A 14,330-nucleotide genomic window follows, 5' to 3' on the forward strand; every position below is an offset into this window, starting at 1 on the left:
CCTATTTCACTTCTATTACATGCCTTATTTCACTTCCTATTACTCGCCCTATTTCAATTCCTATTACTCGCCTATTTCACTTCTATTACATGCCTTATTTCATTCCTATTACTCGCCTGTTTCACTTCCTATTACATGCCTTATTTCATTCCTATTACTCGCCTATTTCACTTCTATTACATGCCTTATTTCACTTCCTATTACATGCCTTATTTCATTCCTATTACTCGCCCTGTTTCACTTCCTATTACATGCCTTATTTCACTTCCTATTACTCGCCTATTTCACTTCTATTACATGCCTTATTTCATTCCTATTACTCGCCTATTTCACTTCTATTACATGCCTTATTTCATTCCTATTACTCGCCCTATTTCACTTCTTATTACTCGCCCTATTTCAATTCCTATTACTCGCCCTATTTCAATTCCTATTCCTCGCCCTATTTCACTTCTATTACATGCCTTATTTCATTCCTATTACTCGCCCTATTTCAATTCCTATTACTCGCCTGTTTCACTTCCTATTACATGCCTTATTTCATTCCTATTACTCGCCCTGTTTCACTTCCTATTACTCGCCTGTTTCACTTCCTATTACTCGCCTATTTCACTTCCTATTACTCGCCTATTTCACTTCTATTACATGCCTTATTTCACTTCCTATTACATGCCTTATTTCACTTTCTATTACTCGCCCTATTTCAATTCCTATTACTCGCCTGTTTCACTTCCTATTACATGCCTTATTTCATTCCTATTACTCGCCCTATTTCAATTCCTATTCCTCGCCCTATTTCACTTCTATTACATGCCTTATTTCATTCCTATTACTCGCCCTATTTCAATTCCTATTACTCGCCTGTTTCACTTCCTATTACATGCCTTATTTCATTCCTATTACTCGCCTATTTCACTTCTATTACATGCCTTATTTCATTCCTATTACTCGCCTATTTCACTTCTATTACATGCCTTATTTCACTTCCTATTACATGCCTTATTTCATTCCTATTACTCGCCCTATTTCAATTCCTATTCCTCGCCCTATTTCACTTCTATTACTCGCCCTATTTCAATTCCTATTCCTCGCCCTATTTCACTTCCTATTACTCGCCTATTTCACTTCTATTACATGCCTTATTTCACTTTCTATTACTCGCCCTATTTCAATTCCTATTACTCGCCTGTTTCACTTCCTATTACTCGCCTATTTCACTTCTATTACATGCCTTATTTCACTTCCTATTACATGCCTTATTTCATTCCTATTACTCGCCTGTTTCACTTCCTATTACTCGCCTGTTTCACTTCCTATTACATGCTTATTTCACTTCCTATTACATGCCTTATTTCACTTTCTATTACTCGCCTATTTCACTTCTATTACATGCCTTATTTCATTCCTATTACTCGCCTGTTTCACTTCCTATTACTCGCCCTGTTTCACTTCCTATTACTCGCCTGTTTCACTTCCTATTACATGCCTTATTTCACTTTCTATTACTCGCCCTATTTCAATTCCTATTACTCGCCTGTTTCACTTCCTATTACATGCCTTATTTCACTTCCTATTACTCGCCCTATTTCACTTCTATTACATGCCTTATTTCATTCCTATTACTCGCCTGTTTCACTTCCTATTACATGCCTTATTTCACTTCCTATTACTCGCCCTGTTTCACTTCCTATTACATGCCTTATTTCATTCCTATTACTCGCCCTGTTTCACTTCCTATTACTCGCCCTATTTCAATTCCTATTACTCGCCCTATTTCAATTCCTATTCCTCGCCCTATTTCACTCCTATTACTCGCCCTATTTCAATTCCTATTCCTCGCCCTATTTCACTCCTATTACTCGCCCTATTTCAATTCCTATTACTCGCCCTATTTCAATTCCTATTACTCGCCCTATTTCAGCTCCTAGTACTCGCCCTATTTCACTTCTTATTACTCGCCCTATTTCAATTCCTATTCCTCGCCCTATTTCAATTCCTATTACTCGCCCTATTTCAATTCCTATTACTCGCCCTATTTCAATTCCTATTACTCGCCTATTTCACTTCTATTACATGCCTTATTTCACTTCCTATTACATGCCTTATTTCATTCCTATTACTCGCCTGTTTCACTTCCTATTACATGCCTTATTTCACTTTCTATTACTCGCCCTATTTCACTTCTTATTACTCGCCCTATTTCACTTCTATTACATGCCTTATTTCATTCCTATTACTCGCCCTGTTTCACTTCCTATTACATGCCTTATTTCACTTCCTATTACATGCCTTATTTCACTTCCTATTACATGCCTTATTTCATTCCTATTACTCGCCCTATTTCACTTCTATTACATGCCTTATTTCACTTCCTATTACTCGCCCTGTTTCACTTCCTATTACTCGCCCTATTTCAATTCCTATTACTCGCCTATTTCACTTCTATTACATGCCTTATTTCATTCCTATTACTCGCCCTATTTCACTTCCTATTACATGCCTTATTTCACTTCCTATTACATGCCTTATTTCATTCCTATTACTCGCCCTATTTCAATTCCTATTACTCGCCCTATTTCAATTCCTATTACTCGCCTATTTCACTTCTATTACATGCCTTATTTCACTTCCTATTACATGCCTTATTTCACTTCCTATTACATGCCTTATTTCATTCCTATTACTCGCCCTATTTCAATTCCTATTCCTCGCCCTATTTCACTCCTATTACTCGCCCTGTTTCACTTCCTATTACATGCCTTATTTCATTCCTATTACTCGCCCTATTTCACTTCCTATTACATGCCTTATTTCATTCCTATTACTCGCCCTATTTCAATTCCTATTCCTCGCCCTATTTCACTTCCTATTACTCGCCTGTTTCACTTCCTATTACATGCCTTATTTCATTCCTATTACTCGCCTGTTTCACTTCCTATTACATGCCTTATTTCACTTCCTATTACATGCCTTATTTCACTTCCTATTACTCGCCCTATTTCACTTTCTATTACTCGCCCTATTTCACTTCCTATTACTCGCCCTATTTCACTTCCTATTACATGCCTTATTTCACTTTCTATTACTCGCCTATTTCACTTCTATTACATGCCTTATTTCATTCCTATTACTCGCCTATTTCACTTCTATTACATGCCTTATTTCACTTTCTATTACTCGCCCTATTTCACTTCTTATTACTCGCCCTATTTCAATTCCTATTACTCGCCCTATTTCACTTCTATTACATGCCTTATTTCACTTCCTATTACATGCTTATTTCACTTCCTATTACATGCCTTATTTCACTTCCTATTACATGCCTTATTTCACTTCCTATTACATGCCTTATTTCATTCCTATTACTCGCCTATTTCACTTCTATTACATGCCTTATTTCACTTCCTATTACATGCCTTATTTCACTTCCTATTACATGCCTTATTTCATTCCTATTACTCGCCCTATTTCACTTCCTATTACTCGCCTATTTCACTTCTATTACATGCCTTATTTCACTTCCTATTACATGCCTTATTTCATTCCTATTACTCGCCTGTTTCACTTCCTATTACATGCCTTATTTCATTCCTATTACTCGCCCTATTTCACTTCTTATTACTCGCCCTATTTCACTTCTATTACATGCCTTATTTCACTTCCTATTACATGCTTATTTCACTTCCTATTACTCGCCTATTTCACTTCTATTACTCGCCCTGTTTCACTTCCTATTACTCGCCTGTTTCACTTCCTATTACATGCCTTATTTCACTTCCTATTACATGCCTTATTTCACTTTCTATTACTCGCCCTATTTCAATTCCTATTACTCGCCCTATTTCAATTCCTATTACTCGCCTGTTTCACTTCCTATTACATGCTTATTTCACTTCCTATTACTCGCCCTATTTCACTTCTTATTACTCGCCTATTTCACTTCTATTACTCGCCCTATTTCACTCCTATTACTCGCCCTATTTCACTTCTATTACATGCCTTATTTCACTTTCTATTACTCGCCTATTTCACTTCTATTACATGCCTTATTTCACTTTCTATTACTCGCCCTGTTTCACTTCCTATTACTCGCCTGTTTCACTTCCTATTACTCGCCTGTTTCACTTCCTATTACTCGCCTATTTCACTTCTATTACATGCCTTATTTCACTTCCTATTACATGCCTTATTTCATTCCTATTACTCGCCCTATTTCAATTCCTATTACTCGCCCTATTTCACTTCTATTACATGCCTTATTTCACTTCCTATTACATGCCTTATTTCATTCCTATTACTCGCCTGTTTCACTTCCTATTACTCGCCCTATTTCAATTCCTATTACTCGCCTGTTTCACTTCCTATTACTCGCCTGTTTCACTTCCTATTACTCGCCTGTTTCACTTCCTATTACTCGCCTGTTTCACTTCCTATTACATGCCTTATTTCATTCCTATTACTCGCCCTATTTCAATTCCTATTCCTCGCCCTATTTCACTTCCTATTACTCGCCCTGTTTCACTTCCTATTACTCGCCCTATTTCACTTCTATTACTCGCCCTATTTCAATTCCTATTCCTCGCCCTATTTCACTTCCTATTACTCGCCCTGTTTCACTTCCTATTACATGCCTTATTTCACTTTCTATTACTCGCCCTATTTCAATTCCTATTACTCGCCCTGTTTCACTTCCTATTACTCGCCCTGTTTCACTTCCTATTACATGCCTTATTTCACTTCCTATTACATGCCTTATTTCACTTCCTATTACATGCCTTATTTCACTTCCTATTACATGCCTTATTTCACTTCCTATTACTCGCCTATTTCACTTCCTATTACATGCCTTATTTCACTTCCTATTACATGCCTCAAAAGGAAGGAAGAGAAGGGGTAAGTGAGGATATTCCCTCTAAAGGTCAGTCATCCGTTCTTGACCCCCCGTTCTACCGCGCTTAAGGCAGGAAATGGCGAATACTTCAATTTATATATATATATATATTATATATATATATAATATATATATATATATATATATATATATATATATATATATCGTTCCTTTCTTCTTTCTTTTCCCACTATTTATCGAAATTATTGAACATTATATACAAATTTGGCAAAATATAATCAATAGAAGAAAATAGAGCGAAACTTAGATAGATGTGCTAAAGTCGGGAAAAAATATATACATCATCTTTCGAAAAAGATACGTCCGACATTGGCAAATGTTATTCAGTTGATATTAGAAGAATAATATATATATGAATTTATACCTTAAAAAAAGAACTACGTTTAGACAAACATTTCATCAGTTCGGGCACTTCCTGTCTGAAAATACATTAGGGGAAAAAAATTTATATACCATGAAACGATGAGGCAAAATCGTCCTACCTCCCTCCACCCACCCCTCTTTAATAGTCCCATTCCCACAAACTGTATTAGCATAAATTAGTGCAGACAGTGGTCAACGGCATCCATTTTCTTTCATGTAAACTTCGCATCCATTTTCTTTCATGTAAACCTCGTATCCATTTTCTTTCATGTAAACTTCCGTTGTTTATTTTACATCAACGTTGTATTGTATTCCAGTCTTTACTGCCTCTTTCTCTCTCCTGCTGGCTGGTTTTGCTGTTAGTGATGGAGGGTAGAGGGAAGGGAGCCATCTTATTCGTCTATCCTCTGTCTAGCCAGAATAGGAAAGTGTAGTTTCTAGAATATGAGTTGGCGGATGTATTAAGAGGTCAAAAAAGGCGATGGTCAACTCCTTTGTTATTTGCTTTTCCCTCCCGATGCTCTCTCTCTCTCTCTCTCTCTCTCTCTCTCTCTCTCTCTCTCTCTCTCTCTCTCTCTCTCTCTCTCTCTCTCTCTCCATCTATCTATCTGTCTATCTTTCTATATTTCTATCTATGTCTCCATCTATCTATCTATCTCTGTGTTTCTATCTATCTCTATCTATCTATGTCTATCTATCTCATCTGTCTGTCTGTCTATCTATCTCACGCAGTAGGAACTAAGATGAGATAGTGGAAAGTACTGGAGGGAGGGAGGTATGGACTCTTAAGTAGCGAGGCGAGAGATAGTGGGAGGGAGACACGCTCTAGAGAAGAAAGGAATAAAGACATAAAAGGAGAGATAGTGAAGCGATGAGAAGACAGCGGAACGAGACTGGGAGAGAGACACACAGCGAAATGAAGAAAAGTGGAGACGGAAGTAGAGGTTCTGGAAGGAGAGAGAGAGAGAGAGAGAGAGAGAGAGAGAGAGAGAGAGAGAGAGAGAGAGAGCGGAAGAGATGCTCCCCAAAAACGTCTCGGGCCAAAGTGGCCATTTACACTCCTTCTCCAAGCAAATCCCCCTGGGGGGGGGGGGTGACCCTGTGGCCACCAGGTGGGACGTGACTGGCGGACCTGGGGGGGGCCTCCTGCTGGGGTTAAGGGGGGGAAGGAGATGGGGGGAGGAGAAAGGCACCTACCCCCACGTCCTGGGGAGGTGGATGGGTGGGGGTGGGGGAGGGAGAAGGAAGGAAGTGGCAGTAGAGAGAGAGAGAGAGAGAGAGAGAGAGAGAGAGAGAGAGAGCCATCCCACCCCCGATCCAACACGACCCGCCCCGTCCCTCCCCAGCACAACCCCCACCTCAATCACCCCCATCCTTCCCCCCCTCCACATCCCCCCCCCGCCCCGCCCCCCCTTGCCTCATCACACATTCTGAAGACGAAGTTAGGTCGACGAGTGGAGGCTCAGATTCCTGTTCAATACCGGTTGGTTCCTTTCGCCGAGCGCCACCTGCACAGCCTCGGGGAGAGAGAGAGAGAGAGAGAGAGAGAGAGAGAGAGAGAGGTCAGACTAAGGGTCATGATAATAAGATCAGGAGACTGAATGGTGGGGAGGTAGGGGGGTATATACACACACACACACACACACACACACACACACACACAGCCTTTATTTGTGAAGGTTTGGGCCGTCAAAGGATGACGAAGCAGAGAATGCAAAGGTATGCAAATATAGCGTGGGGATGAATGCGTCTCCCTCGTGGATGTTTGTGTCATTGGAGGAAGAGATCCCGGCTAACAGAACTTAATTTGGTAAACATGTGATTGTCCAAAACATGTTTTGGACAATCACATGTTTACCAAATGGCGTCCTAGCTTCGTCTCTTCGATGTATATCAACTGACTGTTATATTTCACTCTTGTGTCTCCCCTGATGATGTGATTATTACACGAAAGTGCACTTGGGAACTTTTCGTGTCTCATTTTCCCCGTGGACTCATAGGAATATCTTGATCACGCGCAAAATTGTGATCCTTTCCATACATACACGTACACAGACTTATGCATATATACACCCATGTACATATTCATATTTGCTTGCTTTCATCCATTCCCGGCGCTACCTCGGCCCACAGGAAACAGCTGAGACGGCACGGGCAACTGAGGTGCCCTAATCAAGACCATCTCATTAACGCTATATATTTATGTGCGCCTTAGCCTGAGCCAGGTAGCCATTTTATCGACCTATGCCTACGGGTGGATGAACTGCTGGGTTGACTGTGGACCCACTGCCGCCGCAACCAGGATTCGAACCTATGCCATGCTCGACCCTGGGCGGCCCCGTGAGCAGTCCTGTTGAAGAAAAGGTAGTTCACCTCTTTTGAAGTGAATATTTTGCCCACGTACGAAAGAAATCAGGGACCCCTCTCATAGATTTTTTTTTTGTCCTGGGTTAATTATGAATAAATAACCCCAATAAAAAATAGGTCAGACTGATGTCGTTATAAATAACTGCTTCGATAAATATCATCAAAGATCTTGATAATTTCCAAATCCTTTATGTCAGATCATCTCTTATCCTATAAGTCGTTTAGGCTAACTCTCAAAGGATTTGTTTCTCAATTTTTTTTTCTTTTTTTTGAGTGACTATAAATATAGCGTTCAAGGGGAGGCGGGTGGGGGGGGGGGGGGGAGTATGTATTCAAGGATGGGGGAAGGTGGGGAGGGGGGGTGGGAGGAGGCTGATGAAGATTAGTTCTTCTTAAATGTGATCTGTGTTGGTCTAATTATGAATCTTACGGTTCTCTTTGCTCCAATCTTACCACTCACTTGGCTTCAGGACACCAGAGATTCCCGTGGTGTACCGGTTAGCGTTCCTGACCGTGACGTATATTCTCGGGCCGTCGGCCCAGTCAGGGTCGAATGTATAGGTTCGAATCCTGGTTGCGGCAGCAGTCGTTCCATAGTCAACTCAGCTGTTCATCCATCCGTAGGGGTAGGTCGATAAAATGGGTACCTGACTTAGGCTAGAGTTTATATATATATATATATATATATATATATATATATATATATATATATATATATATATATATATATATATATATATATATATATATGTGTGTGTGTGTGTGTGTATGTGCGTGTGTGTGTGTGTGTGTGTGCGTATGAATCCAAGGGGAAATGAAACGCGATAAGTTCCCAAGTGCACTTTCATGTAATAATCACATCATCAGGGAAGATACAACAAAGAAATATAAGTCAGTTAATATATATATATATATATATATATATATATATATATATATATATATATATATATATATATATATATATATATAGCGTTGATGGGATGGTCTTGTGTAAAGCCTCAGTTGGTCACGTCGTCTCAGCTAACAAGAAAAAAAAAAGTAAGTAATTTTCCTCATTTTCTTTTTGTGGCTCCCGTAGCTCAGGGGAGGCTACGCTGTAGGATGACTTTCTCATTTCTTTTCGAAGGGGGCGTGATAAGGGGGCTACGAAGGGACCACACTGGTGTTGAGGGGTGTCAAAGCGTCTGTTGTTATGAGGGTGCAAAAGGGACTATTATCAAGGGGCGAAAGGGTCTATTGTTAGTGGACAAAAAAGGTCTATTGTTAGGGATGATAAGTTCTTGTGTTAGAGGGTGAAAAGGGCCTTGTGTTAGAGGGTGAAAAACGTCTTGTTAGGGGCTGAAAAGGGCCGAGAAAGTGCACCCGCTAGCGTGATGGAAGCTAGAGGAAGTGTGCTTGTGGTCCCACTAGCGTGAGGGAAGAGTGAAGGAGTGTACCTAGGGTCGCACTAGCGTGAGGGAAGAGTGAGGGAGTGTACCTAGGGTCATACTAGCGTGAGGGAAGAGTGAGGGAGTGTACCTAGGGTCACGCTAGCTTGAGGGAGTGTACTTAGAGTCACACTAGCGTGAGGGAAGAATGAGGGAGTGTACCTAGAATCACACTAGCGTTAGGGAAGAATGAGGGAGTGTACCTAGAATCACACTAGCGTTAGGGAAGAATGAGGGAGTGTACCTAGAATCACACTAGCGTGAGGGAAGAATGGGGGAGTGTACCTAGAATCACACTAGCGTGAGGGAAGAGTGAGGGAGTGTACTTAGGGCAACACGAGCGCCAGAGTATATATATATATATATATATATATATATATATATATATATATATATATATATATATATATATATATATATAAAAGTGGGTCGGGGGGGGGGGTGTTGGGGATAGGTAACCCTAGGTCAGGGTAATTAGGGCCTGCCTCAAGGGTGGTATTTAATAGGGTCAGACCTGCTTAGGATTCAATTGGGGGGAGGAGGGGGGGAGGAGGCCTTCCACACAGCAAGGACCCTGGAGAGGGAGGAAGGGGGTAGGAGAGAGAGAGAGAGAGAGAGAGAGAGAGAGAGAGAGAGAGAGAGAGAGAGAGAGAGAGAGAGCAAGAAATAGAAATATCTTTTGAGAGCGAAAATAAGGGATGGGATGAATGAGGGAAAGACGTAAGAAAATGGAAAGATAAAGAAAATAAATGACATCTGATGCACGAATGGTCCTGGGGAGGAAGTCAGTCATGGGGAAGAAATCATGGAAGTGAAATCAGTCATGGACGCGAAGTTTGTCATGTGAAGTCAGTCATGAGGAGGAAGTCATGGACGTGAAGTTTGTCATGTGAAGTCAGTCATGAGGAGGAAGTCATGGACGTGAAGTTTGTCATGTGAAGTCAGTCATGGGGAGGAAGTCATGGACATGAAGTCAGTCATGGGGAGAAAGTCATGGATGTGAAGGCAGTCATGGGGAGGAAGTCATGGACATGAAGTCAGTCATGGGGAGGAAGTCGTGGACATGAAATCAGTCATGGGGAAGGAATCATGGACGTGAAGTCAGTCATGGGGAGGAAGTCATGGAAGTCAAGCTAAGTGAAGTGAAGGCCACAAAGACAACAGATGAAACAAGTAAAAGCGAGACAAATAAAGTCAACAAAGCCACCAGAGCCCCGTAAAGAAAACGGGAAGTTCCCAAACGGCAAAAGAAAATGTTAAAAGAACATAAATCGTCAGATAAAGAGAAACTGGGAATAGAAATAGGGTATAACTACTCCAGAGTGGAGGGCAGACATTATGGTCAAAGTTACATCTATCTAACTCTTGTAACTAACTCTTAAAGTAACCCCAGGAGATAAGTATACTCTTAAAGTAACCCCAGGATAGAAGTATACTCTTAAAGTAACCCCAGGAGAGAAGTATACTCTTAAAGTAACCCCAGGAGAGAAGTATACTCTTAAAGTAACCCCAGGAGAGAAGTATACTCTTAAAGTAACCCCAGGAGAGAAGTATACTTTTAAAGTAACCCCAGGAGAGAAGTATACTTTTAAAGTAACCCCAGGATAGAAGTATACCCTTAAAGAAACCCCAGGAGAGAAGTATACTTTTAAAGTAACCCCAGGAGAGAAGTATACTCTTAAAGTAACCCCAGGAGAGAAGTATACTTTTAAAGTAACCCCAGGATAGAAGTATACTCTTAAAGTAACCCGAGGATAGAAGTATACTCTTAAAGTAACCCCAGGATAGAAGTGTACTCTTAAAGTAACCCCAGGATAGAAGTGTACTCTTAAAGTAACCCGAGGATAGAAGTATACTCTTAAAGTAACCCGAGGATAGAAGTGTACTCTTAAAGTAACTCCAGGAGAGAAGTATACTCTAAATGTAACCCCAGGATAGAAGTATACTCTTAAAGAAACCCCAGGATAGAAGTATACTCTTAAAGAAACCCCAGGAGAGAGAGAGAGAGAGAGAGAGAGAGAGAGAGAGAGAGAGAGAGAGAGAGAGAGAGAGAGAGGACACTCGGAGGAGAGTGTCAATAAACAGGGTTAAGCTAACTCTACAGTGGGGGCGGGGATCTGTGTCACGTACACCTTCCTTATGGCCCACCTTGCTGTTATCTTGACCTTACCCAACAACACCCTAGCATCCTGTCCACCAAACTCTCTCTCTCTCTCTCTCTCTCTCTCTCTCTCTCTCTCTCTCTCTCTCTCTCTCTCTCTCTCTCTCTCTCTCATAGTACTTTATTACACACACACTCTATTCGTCACTCCCTGGTCGAGGGTTTTCCCCCCCTCAACTTATCACTTACAACCAGTCTGGTCGAGGAGGTCCGGGTGGCTCCCAGAGGGAGGGAGGGGTCTCTGCCACAGCCCCTATCTTGAGCGCCGTCCATGCGACGAAGACCCACTCCAGAGACCCGCTTCCTCTCTATCCGATCCCGCTTCTGAACCTGGGTCTTCTATGTTCTGTTCATTTCAGCAACAGTTGGCGATCTCTGAAATGTCGTCGCTCCCTCTGTCGAACACCATCTACCACCTCTTCCTCCTCCTCCTCCTCCTCCTCCTCCTTCTTCTTCGTCCTTCTTCAGTAGGTTTGGTCGAAGACTTCTCCTCCTCCTCCTCCTTCTCCTCCTCCTCCTCCTTCTCCTCCTCCTCCTCCTCCTCCTCCTCCTCCTCCTTCTTCGTCCTTCTTCAGTAGGTTTGGTCGAAGACTTCTCCTCCTCCTCCTCCTCCTCCTCCTCCTCCTCCTCCTCCTCCTCCTCCCCCTCCTCCTTCTTCGTCCTTCTTCAGTAGGTTTGGTCGAAGGCTTCTCCTCCTCCTCCTTCTTCTTCGTCCTTCTTCAGTAGGTTTGGTCGAAGGCTTCTCCTCCTCCTCCTCCTCCTCCTCCCCTACACTGTCGGATCTCTAACTCCCATCATCCGTCATCGTGGTCGCTTGATGGCTCGTGTTTGTGACCGCACTAATAATAAAAAAACCACCACTCCGATTTATCTTTCGCCTCGTGGGGCTTTAAGTAGCCCCAACTTTGGAACCATTTGGCTCAGAATATATATATATTTTTTCCCATAGTGACCGATACAGCATGAGCAAAACATATCCCCCCCAATCAAGGCCTTCTCGGGTGATAGAAAAACAGGAGGAAGAAAAAGAGAAGGAAAGAAAACGTAAAAGAAAAAGATTTGAAAAAATGGTAATGAGAGTAGAATTGGATTAGGGGATCTGCACGTATCTGTAGACCAAAGTCTCTTGAAGGAAGGAAAGTTATGTATGACGAGGGAAAGATGAGTGAAGGAAGAAAATTCCACAGCTCAGCTGTTTGAGGCAAGGAAGAGCAGGCATCATAACGGCCAATCCTCGAGTAGCAGGTCTCCACACACACGAGCTGTGGGGAAGCAGCAGCGGCAGCAGGAGCCAAAGCGCTTGCCATGAGTCCAAACCTTGTGATTATAGGTGGGGGATGTTGTACATGCAAGACAGCACACGAGAACACTGGCCAGAGTAATACCTGTAGAATAGAGAGAGAGAGAGAGAGAGAGAGAGAGAGAGAGAGAGAGAGAGAGAGAGAGCAGCAGCAGCAACAACATCGCGTCCTGCGGGGAAAGGGGAGGTTGGAGTGAGGTGCTGCCAGGAGAATTGATGAGACGGAAGAATGTAGAGTGTCATCTAACTTACACTTCTCTCTCTCAATTCTTCCAATTGTGTTCGACTCTTCGACTCTCTGACCTCCCGCCACGAACCTCTCTCTGCTCTACTGAGGAGTAAGGAGTGACCTGATCACAACCTTAAATGTTTCTAAACCAGTGACGCAAACAGCGATCAGGTTCGTTGAGAGGTGTAGGGATAGAACAACCAGAGGACATATCATGAAATTGAGCCTGACACTTGTTAAGCCAAGATGTCAAGAAGTGCTTTTATGATGAGTGGACCAGAAGGAGTGAGGACATGGTTAATAATGCTCCACCACCACACACCATACAGTACATCAATTCAAGACGTTGTTGGATAGTAAGAGTATATTTATGAAATTGTGAGCAGAGGCCCTACGAGTGTAGAACTCCCCCACTCCTCCCTCCTCCTCCTCCTCCTCCCCGTACAGTATAGATAGGTAATCACACACACACACACACACACACACACACACACACACACACACACACACACACACACACACTCCCAAGCCCTAGATCAATACTGGGAGGTGAGTGCGGCAAACGAAGGATCCTCAGAGCAGCGAAGGACAAGTACTTCCTTAAGACCATCTTGTGTGTGTGTGTGTGTGTGTGTGTGTGTGTGTGTGTGTGTGTGTGTGTGTGTGACTAAGAGGCTCTTTCTGTATCTCTTTGGGCTCTGTGACTTCTGTGACTCCCTGTCACTCCAGTGTCTCTGTGACTAGGGCTGTCTATGACTCTTGTGTGAATGGAATGGGAGAGGGTGTGTGTGTTCTGTGTGACACTAGGCCACAGAGAGATTCTGTGCTTGTCACTCTCTGTGGCTCAGAGGGATTTTATGCTTGTGACTGTCTGTGGCTCTATGCGATTCTGTGTCAATCTGTGGCTCAATGTGATTCTGTGTCATTCTGTGTCACTCTTTGTCAATCTATGGCTCAATGTGATTCTGTGTCATTCTGTGTCACTGTGTGTGATTGTGGCTCTGTGTGAGGATCCTATGGCTCTGTTTGGCTAAATGGCTCTAAGTTACTCTATGTGACTATGGAAGTGATGTTATGGCTCTATGTGACCCATAGGCTCTGTGTGATTCAGTGGCTGTATGTGACTATGGCTGTGTGACTCTGTGACTAAATGCAACAGCAGTTATGTGATTCTATATCTCTCTATACGGCACTATGGCTGTATGTGACTATAGCTCACTGTGACTCGTGGTTCTATAAGAATTTATGCAATCATAGTTCTTTGTGACTCTATGACCCTGTGTCACTATGGTCGTATGTGTGATTCTGGCTCTATGTGACTCTCTGGTTCTGACTCTATCATTGTATGAACATCAATCTGTATCTCGTTATACTTGTGGCTCTATGTGAAAGAACAGCTGTGTGATTTGAGGTCTTACGATTCTGTGTGGCTCTATGAAACTACATTCTTTTTCCCCTCGTGACTTTGTAATTCTGATTCACATTCTGTGTGACTCTATGATTCTAATGTAATTTTGTAAGACTCTATGTAACCCCATCTGACTCTCTGTGACTCTTATGTGATTCTG

The 14,330-nt window shown here is 42.3% G+C and overlaps 1 long non-coding RNA gene across 1 annotated transcript in view; it reads left to right on the plus strand.

Annotated features, from left to right (window-relative positions):
* Positions 1-14,330, plus strand: part of LOC139749547 (uncharacterized) — a 458,205-nt gene that overhangs the window by 367,248 nt on the left and 76,627 nt on the right. The gene's annotated exons all lie outside the window — the stretch shown is intronic.

This window comes from Panulirus ornatus, chromosome 7, assembly GCF_036320965.1.
Source record: "Panulirus ornatus isolate Po-2019 chromosome 7, ASM3632096v1, whole genome shotgun sequence".
Classification (NCBI taxonomy): domain Eukaryota; kingdom Metazoa; phylum Arthropoda; class Malacostraca; order Decapoda; family Palinuridae; genus Panulirus; species Panulirus ornatus.